The following is a 16,860-nucleotide window of genomic DNA, read 5'->3' as shown; positions in this document are numbered from 1 at the left end:
TATATATATACGCACACCTATATGTGTGAATACAGTCACCAGGATCACCTTTTTTAAATAGACACTTTAAGTGAAAAATGAATTGATTCTATTGAGAATTGTATGATATATTATATTGAGAATTATAATGATATTTTCTGGAAGCAAGATGATATCTGTCATGTACAACTCTCTGATATTGGCAAGAACAGATGTTATACATTTATTTTATTTTAATTCAGTGCTGAGAAACATATCCTTACCCTTACCAGGCAACATATGTGATGCAAGAGGTTATTACTAGAGTCACATTTTCTAAACTGTGACTGGTCAGAGAAATTATCCAGATGACTTTAAACTGATCACTGAACATTTAGTTTTTCATTATGAATGGGAGTTGTCATCATGCATTGAAATATGTATTCAGGTTCTGAAATAGTAGATTTTCAAATGTGTTGAATACAATGGTTTAATTATCACAATGACATCAAATTAACAATTTGTATGATGTTCATCTCTAACATATTAGAATTTTTATTACTGTAGGTTCTGCCATAAGTATAGGTAGAACCAACTGTGTTATTGTTCCCGTGCAATAAATCTCAGACTAAGGTTGGCATCTGGAAGATTCTATTCATGTTTTTCTGTTACTGAAAATTAACTACAGTTACATCAGACAGCACTGTGGAACCGAGTTTATTAAAGCAGTTTTTTATGTTAATGGAAAAAAATTCCATGAGATTTAAATAATTATTTTTTAAAAAAATTCTTGTCATGGTAGGCCTCGTTATTTGACTTCAGCTAATTGAATGGTAAAAAATTAAAATTCTGCTTTCATTTACTGGTGTAGTAAGGTGAGAAAGCTGCATAGCATTCACATGTATTGAGAACAGAATTTGACCCCAGAATTCTGCAAGTGATATATCCAGAAAAAGTATTTTCAAGGGTTGTTTATTGACCATATATGATAAATGCATTTCTAGTTTTTCTTTTCTTGGCAACAGAAAGTTATTCCAGCTGTTGCTTATAGAAGAGCAGGCCAATTTTTATATTATGGTTCAGGTGCTTCTGTACAAGTCTGTAAATTTCTGGCTAGAAAGTCTATGATTGGCGATGGTGAAAAACCCTGAAAAATAGAACTTTATTTTCAGTTTCCATACAAAGGCTGAAGTGTTAGAAAGTATATTCTTTTTAATTACAAATAGCGAAAAAGTGTGGATGGTCAAAGAGCAAATAAAGATGGAACCCAACAAATGTCACTTGAGACTGTAACTTTTGAACTATAATTGCAACTTAGCATGAGAGCTTGTGCAAGCTATCTAAACCTGAAAAAGACAGAACAATGGTACTTACACAGTGCTTTTTACTTTCAAATTGACCTATAAACAGGGGATACAATGTTTTCCCTGTAAGCTTAGCTCAGAATGTTATACAGAGTTATTCGTACTTTTATTTCAGGGTAGTGTACATGATTAATGTGGGGACAGAACTTTTACTGATTAAATTTAGTCATGTGTATAAAGCATGGAAATATCCGTAAGTGTTGTATTTTTAACGCAAAAGAATTCACTGTTACCTGAAATTCAGGCAGTCAGTATCTTCTACAGTCCAAACCTTTTCTCTTCAGTTTCTTTAAGACATTTTGATTTCAGAAAGGTCAGGACCAGTACATTCATTGATATGGCAACAAAGTAAATCTATCAGTCATGCACCTAGTATGTTTGTGTGCAGGGCCACAACTTTCTGGGCAAATTTTTGGTTTGCTACAAAAGACACTGGACTGATTGCAGAGAGATTCCAAGTTTATACTTTAGACTTTTAAAACTATTTCCAAATGCATCCTGTTCTTAATTTTTATGTTTTTTCTCGTTTTTTAGAAAGGACATTTCACAGTCTGCTCTAAGGGCTCATATATTTCATCAAAGCAGGCGGGGACTGTATGATGTATGTTTATTAGCTTCAGAAGCACATCTGTGAGCTCAGATTGGATGAAAGGTCATAAACACAATGAATGTTGCTAGGTAACAGTGCCTTTTAGTCAATTTAGTTGTGAAAATGAAAGGTTTTTTTGTACAAAGATAGGCTATTTGGATAGTACAATGAACAGTCACTTTATTTTGATCTTCTATGCTGTAATTTTAAAATAACAAACCTTTTTCCCTTGAGAAAAAAAATATCACATTTTCCCTATTTTCAATGTACTTTAGTGGGAAAAATTCAAAGTTATAATAAAAATGAAAGCTGAGAGAGAGGAAATTATGATTGTATCTGATTAATTGAAAGAATCATTTTTGTTACTTGTAGTGGCTTTTCAATTCAAAATGGGAAATATTAATCACTAAGAAGCATAAGGATATCTACTGAAACACTGTGAAGCCTAGAGCAGTGCAAGAGAGTCATAAAACAACAAACCTTTTCCTCTTAAAAAACGTTTGCTTTTGAAACCAGTCTATGCGAAAGCAATCACTGCACTTTTGAAGGATCTTGACTCTTGTATTCTTTAAAAGGATTAACCTAAAAGAAAACAAACTTACTAATGCAGTAGAACTGAGAGTTTGTGTTTGCAAGTTGTATGAGCGATGCAATACTAGATTTGCAGATTAATGTAACTAAGTGCAAAGGGCTTTTTTTTGTCATAGATTGCTTTATTTTTATGGATATTTAAACCCACGTGATTTCATATTGGAGATAGTAATTTTATGCAATGGCTACTTAATGTCAAAAGAAAAACTGCTCTGAGATGAGGAAGTTGAGCTCTTTAGTCTCACTTGAGACTAACGTGAGGTGAGAATTTAATTTATGCTCTGTATTTTTGTGTGATGGCTCAAGCTAACTTCAATAGTAGGGAATAGCATAATCAAATTGAAGATAATTTGTCTGTTTGCTCAAGTTATTCCTTGATATATTAGTTCCCATGGGTAAGAAGGTATAAAAGTATGCACCTAAATTAATATTTAGTGCCATAAAGATTTAACAACCAATCATGATGAGGTATATATCTAGATGAAGGCAGTGTAGTTATACCAATTTGTGGATCAGCTTCTTACCTGATGTGCTGAAAAAGCTATCACAATTTAAAATTGTAAACAGTAAGACGATGTCTTTGATATCTGTATTGTTGCTTATCTTAGTGGCACAATTGTCTGTGATCTGGCCTTGATTTGAAGGGCCTCTGCAGAATCCAGATCCTTTGTGAGTACTGGCTACAACTCCCCCTGCTTGTTTTAATAACTGCTTCTTCAACTGCTGGTTATCATCTGCTTCTATTATAATCACATATTTTTAAGAAAAGTACACTTTTAGATTTCAAAGGTTGCTATTTATTTTACTCTTTGCAATATCATTAGGCACTGACATAGATACAGAAATGACTGCACTCTGCATCATCCCAGCCAAGAGTTCTCATAACATCTGTTAGTTTAATTCTAGAACGCATAAATAAATTATGCTTGTCAACTTACTGTGACTTTTTCACCCTATGATAGACTTGTAACTGCAGTTAATTTTGTTCAAAATGATTGAACATTTTGGAAAAGAGTGTTTAGAAAGCAGTAGATATTACACTCCTACGTCATCGATGATACTCAGTGGTATAGTATTCAGATTCCCTGCTACCCCCACCCCTCCTGGTTGCTCTGCTGAGGTTGATTCTGCCTGACAATATTACCTATTTATTCATTAGCAGTTCAAGGGAAGGAAGATATTTCATGTATTTCTAAAAGTAGGATGATGCAGGGCTGAATGCCTAATAGGTGTCCAGTGAAGCTGCATGCATTTCATTATCTTGTTATCCACACATTTGTTGATGTAGGGAAACTTTTTTTCACCAAAATTGATTTGACCAAGGTACTAGCTCCACAAATTACAGTATGATAATAATCTCATCTCAGTCCTACTAAGAGTCCAGGAGTATTTATGGCTGTTAGCTCCGATTTTCCAAATGGTTTTGGTATTATCAATGAATTTTACAATTTCTAGCTACTTATTAATTCTATTAAAAATAAATTTTAGTATGATAACACAGTTTTTTGTTTGTCTGTAATTTTAAAGTTACTTAATATCAAAACAGTCCTTGTCAAAATGTATGAGATAAAGGTAATCTGAATTTCAGTACCACAAAAAGTTGTTGTTAGTCAAAGACAGATTTAAGTATAATATAAGAAATGTGATTTGTTCTATTGGAAACCTGAGGAATGTTGCCACTGATGAAAGCTTGCTCCAGTACTGCCTTCTTTGTGCAAGCAAAAGTCACACATACTCTGGAAACTAGTTTTAGTGAACAATTTTCCTCAGAGTTAAAATATGAAGATTATTTCCAGGTTGGCCTGAACGTTCTGGTAAATTTGAGATACTAGGGTCAACAAACTTTGTGTTCTTGTTTTTATGAGTTAGAGTATCAGTGGTATTGTTTTGTGTTTTATTACACCAGTTACCCAGTTGCGTTTTCTTTAGGGAGCTTGGTTCATCTAGATAAATTTGTCTTCGCAATAATTTTTTCACTTATAATGCGCAAACCCACAAATTTAATTCAGAACCTTATTTCAACTATGAAATTTTATATTAGAAAAAATCTTCTATTTGATCTCTGTAATGAATTAGATTCCATGAAAGCCACTTACTCAGAAAATATTTGAATTAAAAATATTGCAAGATGTTAACAAAAGTATTAAATGTTTATCAGAACAGGTTGAGAGAATGACAAACTAAGGCCAGAAAGAATGTTTCTTCATAAACCAGTATGATATTCCACACAAAACAGGACGTAGTATTTCCTTGAATGAACTCTTACTGCAAGTGCACTGACTGTGGTTAGACTCCTGACTTTCAGAAAGGAGCTTCCTCCCTACCTTAAACGTTCTGTGCTTGAAAATTAGCTGTTCTAAAGGTTTATGATGTTCAGTGCTACCGTCCCAGTTGCAGCTGTTTTAAATACAGAGGTAACATGATCTACTTATTTCTCTTTGATATTCCCTTCTGTACATATTCAAGGATTATTTTAGCCACTATAGGCTCCTATTAGATATTTGGCAATGTCACTGTTCACATTGTATTCACCTCTAACCTTCATGACACTCTCTCTGTCATACCAGAAAAAGTGTTTGTGCAGATGCATAGTAAACTGGAATGGGAAACTGATCTGGCAGAAGAGCAGTCCATGGGAAAAAGACAAGAGTTGGGGGAAGAGGAGCAAGCATGACAAAGTGGCAAGATAGAGAATGTTTTTTCACTGTAGCACAAATTTAAGTTAATAGTGAGCTGTAGGCTTAACCTGATTGTGACACTACAATGCAATGAAAGTTTACACTCAGATGACTGTTTATTCCAAGTCTTGCCAGGCTTCATAAAATTCAGTGCTTCTGAAGAGAAAGATCATTCCTCGCCAGAAGCGGGTTGTCTGTAGCACCATTTTAGGTGCCAGGGAATATTTACTTGTGAAAACATTGGTGACTCTGGTCCATCAAATGAATAAACAGAAGTGTTGTAAACACTTTTTTTTTTTTTTTTGTATCCAGCAAAATACTGTTGCCTTACATTTCAAAACCAGACTTTTTTCACAATGAGACACCATTAAGGTTAAATACAAGAAAGCATTTTACTACAAAACAGTTTACTTTCTCATTTGTCCAATAGACAACGTTTCAATATTACTACATGGGTTTACCCATTTAATTGCAAAAGTATCATGGTTCTGTTTTCATATGATGTGAGTGGTTGCAGCTATAACTGGAGAAAATTACAATTAATTTGATGGGCAATAGGTCTGCTTAATGTTAGGGTGAGTCTAGAGTTCTGCAGATGGATGTTTTTCATTTTTGTGTTGGATCCAGTAGGCACTGAGATAATCTATTCCTAATTCTTAAGTTTATGACTGTTTTGTTGTGCAGTACATTCAGAAACACTAGCACAGATATAAGATTGTTCCGTTTGAGTTAGGTGTTATCACATAACGTAAATTCTATGGCTTTCCTCACTGACAGTTTCAACGTTGCTTCCTAATCCCATCTTCCAGCCAAAGAATGGCTGTAAGATATTAGCATTGACTTTCAACTTGCTAACCTCAAAGGAATACTGCAAAACAGAGATACTAGAGGATTGACATCTACCACTTCAACATTCAACATTAGCTAAAAGCTAAAAATATGGTTTCCATTTCTTGCATCAAGGCAAATAATACTTCAAAACAGAACACTCATATGCTAAAGAGTTATATCAAGAGTTTTAAAGGCTGAAAACAAAATTTGTATTACACTCTTGCAGTATTAATACTTCTTAATGCAGAAAATGCTGCCTGTAGAATATGAAAAGAAGCACAAAATTGGACTTTGTTCTCTGCTTCCTCGCACTTCTCCCTTCATTCCTTTCAGTGATCTTAAGTAGAAAACAGCCTTTGGATGAACTTTTCAAGATGAAGGAAAGGAGAACAACACTAAATCATTATTGACGTTTATGTTTGCATTTGTCTAATTTTGTTACTATATTCTCTGTGAATAAAAACTAGCTTGAGCTTCATATTTAGGAAAAAAAGCAAGGGTATTCAGTTACCATATTAGCTTTTTTTTTTTTTTTACAAAAATATTTCTGATTAAGAATTTGTTGCAGTTGCAGCAGTCTGTTTTACTATCTTTCTGTTTAGAAATAAACTGTTTCAGAGACCAGGACTGAAATGGTAGCTTCACAGAAATCAAGAGGAATTTTGTTGACTTCAAGGAAGCCAGCATTTCAACCTGTGCATCTGAAATAATTCAACAAATATATGGAGCTGTGTGTTATAAGCCCTTGAAAAGCACCCCCAAAACACTGAAGTAAAATGACCATTCAGAAAACATTTATATGCATTGTAGTTAAGTAGCGTCTTGACTCCTTACCACCTGACTTACACTGCCTGTAGCTACAGCTGTTTCCAGAATTAGTTCCTGAGCATTTATTTGGATACTAATTTATTCTTTTCAATACAAAGAAGTCTGCACAGGAAATTTATGATGGACAGACACAGTCTGGGGTTAAAATTGGCCTCTTCAGTGTTAACAGTGCACATAGGGAGGGGCAGAAAACATGTATTCATCACTAGGCCTGAGCTTTAGTCAGTGGACAGCGTTGTTGGAATGGCTGTCCTGTCTGTCAAATATTTCAAACACGTGCAGACAGGTAACACTTGAAAAAGAGAATGAAAAAAGTTATTAACTCTCAGAAATGTAGTTTACACTTGTCCTTATTTATATTGCTTTGACTGTGCTAAATATAGTCTAAGGTTAATTTTTGAGACTAGATTCTCGTACTGCGAGTTGTGGAAAACAGTCTCTTGCGATACAGTAGCTGCAGAACCTGAGTAAGAGTATCAGAATCTGACCCGTTATAAGTAACGTTTGATAAATCTTCAAATCTTTCTATACAGCCATCTCAGTAGCCAGATGTTGATTGTGTACACATTGTTTTGTGTTGCTTGCATAAACATTATAATCACATATAGACAACAGCAGAGCTACAATATTTAGAAAACATTTTTCACACCTCCTTATTAAGCAAGACTATGAAAATTATGACTCATCACTGCACCATTGTTTTTGCCTGTTTTCTTGTGCTGGTTGAATAGTCATAGACAGCTGGTATTAATACAATAGGTAGTGCTTAGGGAATTAATGGGTGATGTATAATACACCACAAAGGTATCTGTCATCTGGAACAATAAGCACAATGATGTAAGACGTATATATTTGAAAATTATGCTCAAATGAGGTTTTCTCAAGCACAAAGACATACCTTGACTGTAATGCAAAATTAGTTTTTAACAGTTGCAAGAAGTCTGCCAAAAACTGCTGTTATTTTATTTGTGATCCTGAGAGCATTTAAGCTACTAGAAGCAGCATATACGTGCTCCTTTTCTCTTTGCTCCTATCAAAACAACACTAGAACGCTTATGCTCCAGGGAGATTTGTATAGAATCTGACGCTTGTATCAGCTCTGAAAAAAACAACAAAATTACAGTCTGAGGTGATGCAAATGATATCCTTGGTGCATCTTCCCCATGCTCCTGTGAGGCTCTTGACAGCTGATGGTTGGATTAAACAAAAAGACCAGTAACTTATGACTATTAGCTCAAAGCAATCATCTCTCATTATTTCAATTACATGGGTAAATGCATGCAATCATGTATCAAATCACTTTTCCCTTTTGAAGAGCTTCTTTTCAGGGTAGGATTTCTGCCAGAAAAAATGTGCAAATATTTACACTGGTTTTTCATCCAACTGCACCTTTGTTTGGCAAAACCACCCTATGGCTACAATTCTGAGTGATATTTTGAAAAAGGAAGAGGAAAAAAAAACAAAAAGGGGAGAATTGGAAATAGTATACAGGTTTGGTGACTCATTAGCAGTCTGTAAAGGAGGCACCTTCCCTTACTTATTGCTACCTGACCTGTCAGTATGAATGTGGCTCCTATTCCCTAAATCACACTACCTGTGAATAGCGCTCTGCTGGCCAATTCAAGGCTCTTTAGGCAACTATGATTGATGACTCAGTGACTAGGAGAAAATTGCCTTTAATGAATTATTCATCGAGCTATCTCTTTGCTGTTAAAGTAGCTGACAGGAAAGTTCTGACACTGCCTAAGCACAATTCACTTACAAATCAGTTACAAGGAAATATTAAAAATAGCTCAGTTACAGCATACCAGCACAGTATCAAGTGGGGGCTTTTTGCTGTCTACATTTAACATCACAGCGAACATGATCACTTCTTCCCATATAACTATTGTACTAATGGCAAAAAAGGCAGTGATTAAATTGAAAGCAATGCCATTTGTGTTGGCTATGAAATAATGCATTGTGTTTAGTGAGGCAAATCACTAAATTTAAGGTAGAGAGTAAATCAGACATGCAGAAATATTTAATTGTTTTCTTATTAATGTAAACAAATACTAATTATGATTTGTTTAGAACTTTTGCATTATCACATGAGATGCCACGAGTAATGGAGGAAATGGGCTGCTAGTCATATCTAGAATTAATTCTTTTTCCTCTCTAACGATACTTGCTGGAAAATATAATTTGAGAAGCTCCACAAAGGTTTAAAATGCTTTAGTCTAGAAGGCTTAGCACAGCAATAGACTAGTATTAACACTTTGCCTAGTACCTCTAAAAGGATGAGATTTTTCTTGTTATGGAGAATTGTTTACTTTTTGCTACAATTACCTTCCAGAAATATGCTGTATCAAAAAGGACAAGATCTAATTTTAATATACACTTCAATATTTCTGTTTAGCTTATGACTTCTGGCAAAATATTTTAGCATATGTGACTGCAGGTCATGGGTTGATGGGAGTTCCATTTGTAAATATTGTAAAACAAGCAGATAATTTCTTTTATTATATAGCAGTTCATTCAGAGTTGCTGTTTGTATTAGATTTTTCTGTGTGGCTTTCACAATGACTAAACTGTGCAGATATGCATATGTATAAATATTTCGTCTTATTATTTTACAAATACATTAAGTGTATGAAATAAGTTGGACCAATGATGTCAGAAAAGATAAGGATATAAGCAAATATAAGAATAGGAGCAGCTTAGGCCCAGACCTGCTAGGCTACATAATCTGTAGCAGGAATTATTTTATGCTACATTTTATTTGATACAGCAAACCTATCATGATCTCAGTCTTTCACTCAGGCTTTTCATACAGGAAAAATATTTCTCAGTTTATGCAGCTTAGGTCATTTGATAATTACCAAACACAGTGCCTACAGAAACACATTGGTAGTTCTGGCCTCTATCATGCCTGAGAATATCAGATATGTTGACTAAAAGAAATAAAACCATGCAAATAATATAATTTTGTTTTGAGACATCTCAGACTGGTAATTGTGTGTTAACTACGTACATAAGGAATGGAATCCACCTGTGGTAGCCATTCTTCCAATCGCCATCTGACAAAGTAAATCTATTAAGGCATTATAAAAAATACATTTCCCCCTAATTAAGGAATATCAAACTTAAACCAAAAAACTTAAATAAGGCAAACCATTTTTCATTCCATCACAGTCATAGTACATGATTTAAAAACAAAGCAGCTTCTGATGTGTCTTACCCAATTAATCTTTATTTCAACAAGCTTACTATCTATTAACAGTTTGCTAGCAAGACACGGATTTCCACTACATTTGGAAAAACAAGCATTATTTTTCTTAGAGATTCTCCCATGATATACCTCACCAACCTACCTTAGTATTACACAGCCATAGTTGGATCTCCTGTTCTCATGGTTTTCTTGAGATATTGTGATCTCTTTTAACAGAGATAAAACTGAAGGCCTAGACCCTAGAAGCAGTTTTGTAAATATCTTTACCAAGAGTGGTGATTCTATTGAACATATTTAATTCATTGGGAATGCTCTTGTTGAGTAAACATATGCAAAAGACTAACACATTCTTAGTCTAGTTAAAAACCCACAAAAATCAACTATGATTACTGTTTTCTTCAGAGAGGTTTCTTTAATACCTTCCCAAAATTAAAAATCTAAACCCAGTGTCACTCACCTTTATTCTAGTTCAGCCTCTTAAGCTTTTACCTTGAACGTATAAATATAATATTCAGTTTACATGGTGTTGGTAATCACCAGTACAGTGCTTTCAGAAACATGGATGGATCTGGCCTCTACCGTGCCAGAAAATGTCAAAAATACTTGCTGAAAGTATTAGAAGCCCACAAATAATATTAGTTTCACTTTCAGAGATCTCAAACTAAATATTCTAAAATAGAATTGTGTTTGTGCCAGGAAACTACATTTCTAGAGAAAATACTTATCACAGTAATAGTCTGATGAAGATTACTAAAAAATGGGTGCCAGACTAATAATATGTAAAAACATATTTAATTAGTATTCCATAGGTACTGATCAGTTTTGCAGTTTGGAAATATTAAAGGCTTTTTTGACACTCAGGTTGTTTTCTTCCAAGTAATAGCTTGTTGGTGGGCAAGCTTGAAGATGTTTGAAAACAAAATGAGTATTATATTTGTAAAAAGCATCCTTAATTTATAACTTTTATTCTTGCTATAGGAACTTCTATGACCTTCATTGAATAAAATCAAATAATCTTTAATGATCAAAACCTTTGGAGCTTTTAAGGCTTTTTACTGTATCCTAGAGCACTTTCTCTGCCCTTATATTTACACTCTTCTGAGCTCTGTTGTCCAAGAAGTAGAAATTCATATTGGTGCAAATGTGGTAAAATGGCAATCCAATTAGCACTATACTCATTTTAACACATATGCAATATGTAACAAAAATCTAGAAGTTGTTTGTAACTGTGAAAAACCTTCTTGGTACTCAGTACTTCCTAGTGTAAGCTTTTTGCAGGACAATTAACCTTAGCATATAGAGCAGCAGCTCTGAAAATAAATACGCTTGAAAACACAGAAGAAAGACATCATGGTTAATGCAAATTAATGTAATCACAGATTCAGAAAAAATAAACTACTCCAGTGCCACAGTTTATTTTGTTTTGTTACTTGACAGCCTTAACCTTTCTTTCTATTCTGGTGATTCACATTTATCATCTTCTTTGTTGTGCAGTGATTTCGCCAAAATATATTTATATTAATCCATCTTTTTCCATTTTTGCTTGATTCCTGAAACAAAAAAGCCCCAGACAAAATCAAGAATGGATCTATTTCACAATTATGCTTGCTCAGTGCACTAGGATATTTTTATTGTGACTGAAGTCTTTCCTAGGATCTGTGTGCTACAGACAGATTTTTTTTAACCAGAGCAAATTCAAGTGCAGCTTTCAGACCAGTCAAACACAAGAGACAGGCAGGAGGGCAGCCCTTCCTCAGCTTCTCTCTGCATTAGCCTTTCGTACTCAGTCTCCATCGACCTGTCAGAGACATCACAGTGATTGACTGCCCTGGCAGATGTGCCGCTATAACAGGTAACTTGATCATCCAGACCCATCTGTCTCCCAGTCCTCTTCAATTCACACTTTCAAAAATATTAGAGATTAGGGAGGGGTCGGATTCTTTGTTGTGATTTTTTTTTAATGTAGGATATCTGTATTTCACAAAAGGTTACCCTTGGTAAATGAATGGTGATGTACAGTACTTGAGCCATATCCTACTGAGAAGAGCTTCCTAGCATTGTTCAATGTCAGTGTTTCAGATCTGGGTTAACAATATCCAGAGGATTTAAAAACTTGCTTGTAAGATGTCTAAAATTAAGGACAGTTTTTTAGAACCACGGTGGTAATAATAGAATGATGTTTCAAAGATAACAGTTCCAATGTGAGACAGATGGGCTGTTTAACTGCGCTTAGTGAGAGGAGGGGATCTGATTCAGTGGGAGTATTTTCACGTCTTCTCTTCAGTGCCCACAGCCTGGCAAATGTTGTGACATCATTAAGCTGAACTGCTGATTTTAGATGGGTCTGGAACAAGAATGGGCAGGGGTAACTCAAGCTTCCTGCTGAAATGTAGTTAACTAATTTACTCGTGTCACTATTTCTGATAATTACTTTTCACCAAAATATTTTGCTGTGCTTGTGTGTAGAGGATTTCATTCTACAAGTCAACACCCTAAGTGTTGTAGCCTCACAGGATCTATCAACAGCTTCTATTAAGAGAGAATATAATCTTGGTGAGAGCAATGGCTAACACTTCTCTTTTCTATTTCTCAGTAAAGTCTACTGCATACTCACTATCAAGGGATGTACATTGGCACAGATGACATAGTTCACAATATAAGGGGAAGTAACATACTGAAGCAAGCAAAACAAGGTAAAATGAATGACAACTGACAAAAAAGCAAGTGAACTCAGAATATTTTTTTTCAAATGAGAGGAATAAAAATATGTTAAGTGTGTACATAAGCAATGACACTTGCAGAATAAAAAGAGATAAATAATGGGGGGAGGGGTAGAGGACTGAGGAGTATGTAAAAGCAGAAAAGACCCTTCAGGTGCATATCTACAAGACTCTTGGATCATACCAGCAACAGAGGTGACACTGAGAGCCACAGCAAAATTAAAGCTTCATGTCTTCCTGAAAATTGCTTAGCATCCTGGACCTACCAAGTTCAGCAGGATCTAAACCACTCAGGCAACGCCTGTCATTTTGTGAATAAATGTCAATGAGTACATGAGATTCAGTACGATTTTGTGAAGGAATCTGTAATTATGACCCTACTGCGTTGATTTTTGGAAGGGGAAAAAAGTTAGAAAATGTTCACATTTAATATGTTACATGATATATATGGAGGATTTTTGGTGCACGGTCCTTTGTTCCAAAGCCCAGGTAGTATGACAGTCATCACCTTGTCATGATTCATGGAACAGAGCACTGGGGGAATCCAACATGCAGCTGAATACAGACAGCTGAGCATTGGCACAGGCAAGGGAAGGTGTAAAGGACTCATAAAAGAGTACTCTGTGGATTAAGCAGTCTTCTGTTTTTCAAATGCACACCTGTGCAAGATGGGCGCAGCCTCTTTTAAATGGAATAATGAATGTGGTTGGGGAAACTAAAATGCCAGCCTCATGTCTTGGGGTTCTCAGGCTGGAGATGGGGTGAAGTGTTGAAACAGTGAGTTTTGACTAGGCAAAATTGCTGTAGATGGTTTGTGACAGACTTGCCTGACCATGTCACTGGATGGCTGTGAGCCAAGGTAAGCTTCTTCCAAGAAAGTTGCTGCTTCATTTTTTGTACATCTTAGGAGCTTAGGGGTAAGTAATACTGATACTGCATTGATTTGATATAGGCATTTTCTATGTCAATCTTGCATAATACTTTATCTAGATTTTATAGAACCTATTAAATGGGTTCCTCATGCAATAATCTTTAAATAACAGGCATGGAAATTCTAAAAAGTAAACATATCCCAATTTAACTTCTTATATAAAGGGAAATGTGCCTTTTTCAAAATCATTTTTTTCTCAGCTGGCAAGAAAGCTATCTAGAGACTAAACATTGGGACCTGATGGCAATCAGCACACTTGAACTACTAGAGTAGAAGTCACATCCAAATAAAATAACTTTATAATTATATATTGCCTCAGAAAGCTTAGAGCTTGATCTGAGTTTATTTGATGACCTTCTAATTTAAGTCAACATATTAAAATATGCATATACAGTATTTAGAATATACGTTAGTATATAGTCTTTGTATGGTGCTTAGAAATTAATGATCTATACATACAGGTAAGATGACATATAATAACCACAAGCCTATGACTGTTTAAAAAATAATTTGCTCTGTAAAAACATTTCACGGTCACAAATTCTAATCAAACGGTAATGATCTGTAAGTGTACTTCACATTACTACAGAAAGGAACTGTCTAAGTGTGTCTTTCACTGCTAGGTGCCAGCCTTACAAAATGAATGATCTGAGCTTATCCATTTGGCCTGGCGAGGTGCAGACTCGCATAGCTGTCTTTCAAGAGTCAAACTGTAAAAGTATATCCTTAGAAATGCTGTATTCTGCATATGATAAACCTTAAAATGATAGGCCTGGAAAAAATAGCAGAGTGGGCTTGAATAAAACAAGAGTGGCAGTATACCCACGCAAATAGTAGGACTTCGGGTGTGATTTGCGGTAAGACAATCTCAAGATTTCCACACTCAGCTCTTTGAGAAATCTGGTTTTGATACAAAGGAGAAAATTTATTCTTTAGCACTATAATTCAGTCTTCTGTCTCAATCTAGCATAACCAATAACAGTGATTCTTTGTTCTTTCAGCGCAGATACCAAAAGATATTTGAAAGGAATGTGAGTTGACCATGCAAAGCTAAGAATGAATTTTGGACCAACAGGTTTCATTACTGCAGGACCCTCAAATATCAATTGAAAGAAAGTTGTCTAAGCAGATTGAAAGCTTCAGTCTGCTTCTTCATTTGAAATGTTTGCAGAACAAATTAAGCTTTTTGTTTGTTCCATCTTTGCACATACCACAATATGCATCATCTATGTAAACCAGAAAGAAAATAAGAATTTTTTACTGTATTGTTACTATTTGAAGTTTATTGTATTTTCTGTTTATGTTTTTCCTTTGCAATCTAACAATTCCCAGAGTTAATGTAAATACACATAAGCTGAAGTTGTTTCTATGGTTGTTTAGATTTAACATGAAATACATAAACAGGACTTGAATCAAGGGATTAGAACTCACATGTTTCTCCTAAGTTAACACTCCCAACAGCTTGCTTAGTTATGTTTTCTTATGGTTTTCTCTTCTCAAAGCTTCAGTGGAAAGGATAGAAAGTGACACTCCTACACTTAAATCGTTCTGTAGGGCATCTCCTTGAAAAATAGGAAAAGCAGGATTACTCACCCATAGGTAATGGAGGAAAGGGAATCTATTGCTTGCATTTTGCAAGAAAGGGAATTATATAAAACTAAGACACTATTTTAAGTTGTCTCTTAGAAGACTGTAGCAGGCTCACTGCACTTGGTGAGGATCACAGTTTTTGGGGCATGTATCAAGAATTTGATGACTGGCTGTTGAGTAACTTTCAGGCACCTGGGAGAAGGAATCCCTGATTTATAGCACACACTTTCATTTTGATGGAAGCCACCTGCTAGCCTCACCAAAATATGAGAGTTCTGGGCACTAGACAGGTATGATTAAGTCCCTCAAGAACTTTGAAGGCAAAATATGAGGAATTCTCCAGAGGTCAGAACAAATAACTAACTTCTATTACAGCCATTTGCAAGTGAAGAGCCCATCTTCACATAAGAACTGGATTATTTTGGATCTAGTCCTAGGTTTACAAAAGGACATACCCTCTACATAATGCTAGATTTTTGTACCTAGCAGTGGGATGCTCATGGGATGAGTAGAAAGACAGTTCAAGTATTCATTAGGTAACTGAAAAGGTGAAGGTGCATTTCAGATATTGCCTTCTCTGTGACCACAAATCTTAGACTGGGCTCACCTGGAGGTGACAACCTCCTCTTGACTTCCCAGAACTAAACCATTTCCTAGAATAAAGTGCCAGAGTTCTGCATTTAAAAAAAAAAATGAGGAAAGAGAGCAGATTTTTCTTTCAAAAAGATTAATTGGAAGTTTTAAAACAAGGTGCTTTCCATATGTGTAGACTTTTAGAGTTTAGAGCACTCAGTCTTATAGGACACCCACATTTGGTTTTGTCTTTGACTGAAATAATTCACCAGAATATACTGAAGAGTTTTTTTGCAGAAGGTTTTGGGCATTTTGTATCACTACACGTGTTTTTTGATGTACAGTTTAATTTTCTTTAAAAGTTTTCCATTACAGGTATAATAGTTTTTGAATTGGAGAACAAATTGAAAATGTGAATAAACATAGGTATCATCCTGTTACCCAAAGAGGAGGCCACTAATCTGTGAGAAATTTAGATTGCCTTTGCTATTTGGCACCTTCAAAGCTTACTTTTTTGGCGTGTACTCAAGTGTACAGGCTTTTGGAGAGCTTTGCCACCAAAATCGTTGGCACATTTCAGGTGCCCATGAGCTGCTCTACAATGTGAACTTTAAAAAACCTGGTTCATAAAGCAGTAGTTAGTCTCCTCTTATCTGAACTTAACATTCCATTATAGAAATACCTCTAGGTTATAATAACAGTCCTCCTACATGTCTGTTGGTGTGTAAATCCTTGGATTTTAGTGAAACTACACCACAGAAGGTTTTTAATCTTTGGAATTTGAGATGTGCTTGAAAAGGTATCTTGATTAAAAAAATAACAACAACAAAAAAAAGCTTTCTAGTTATCAAGTTCTGCTTAACATTTTTCCAAAAGACCTCTTCTGAATGATGTTTGGCTTTTCCAAAATGTGTTTGCTTCTGTTTTCTGAAAGATAGCTATAGGTCTATGCATATTTTATCTCTGCCCTTTTAATGTTATTTCTAGCTAATTATA

Source organism: Falco peregrinus, chromosome 1 (assembly GCF_023634155.1).
Source record: "Falco peregrinus isolate bFalPer1 chromosome 1, bFalPer1.pri, whole genome shotgun sequence".
In the NCBI taxonomy this organism is placed as follows: domain Eukaryota; kingdom Metazoa; phylum Chordata; class Aves; order Falconiformes; family Falconidae; genus Falco; species Falco peregrinus.
This window is presented reverse-complemented; position numbering follows the sequence as displayed.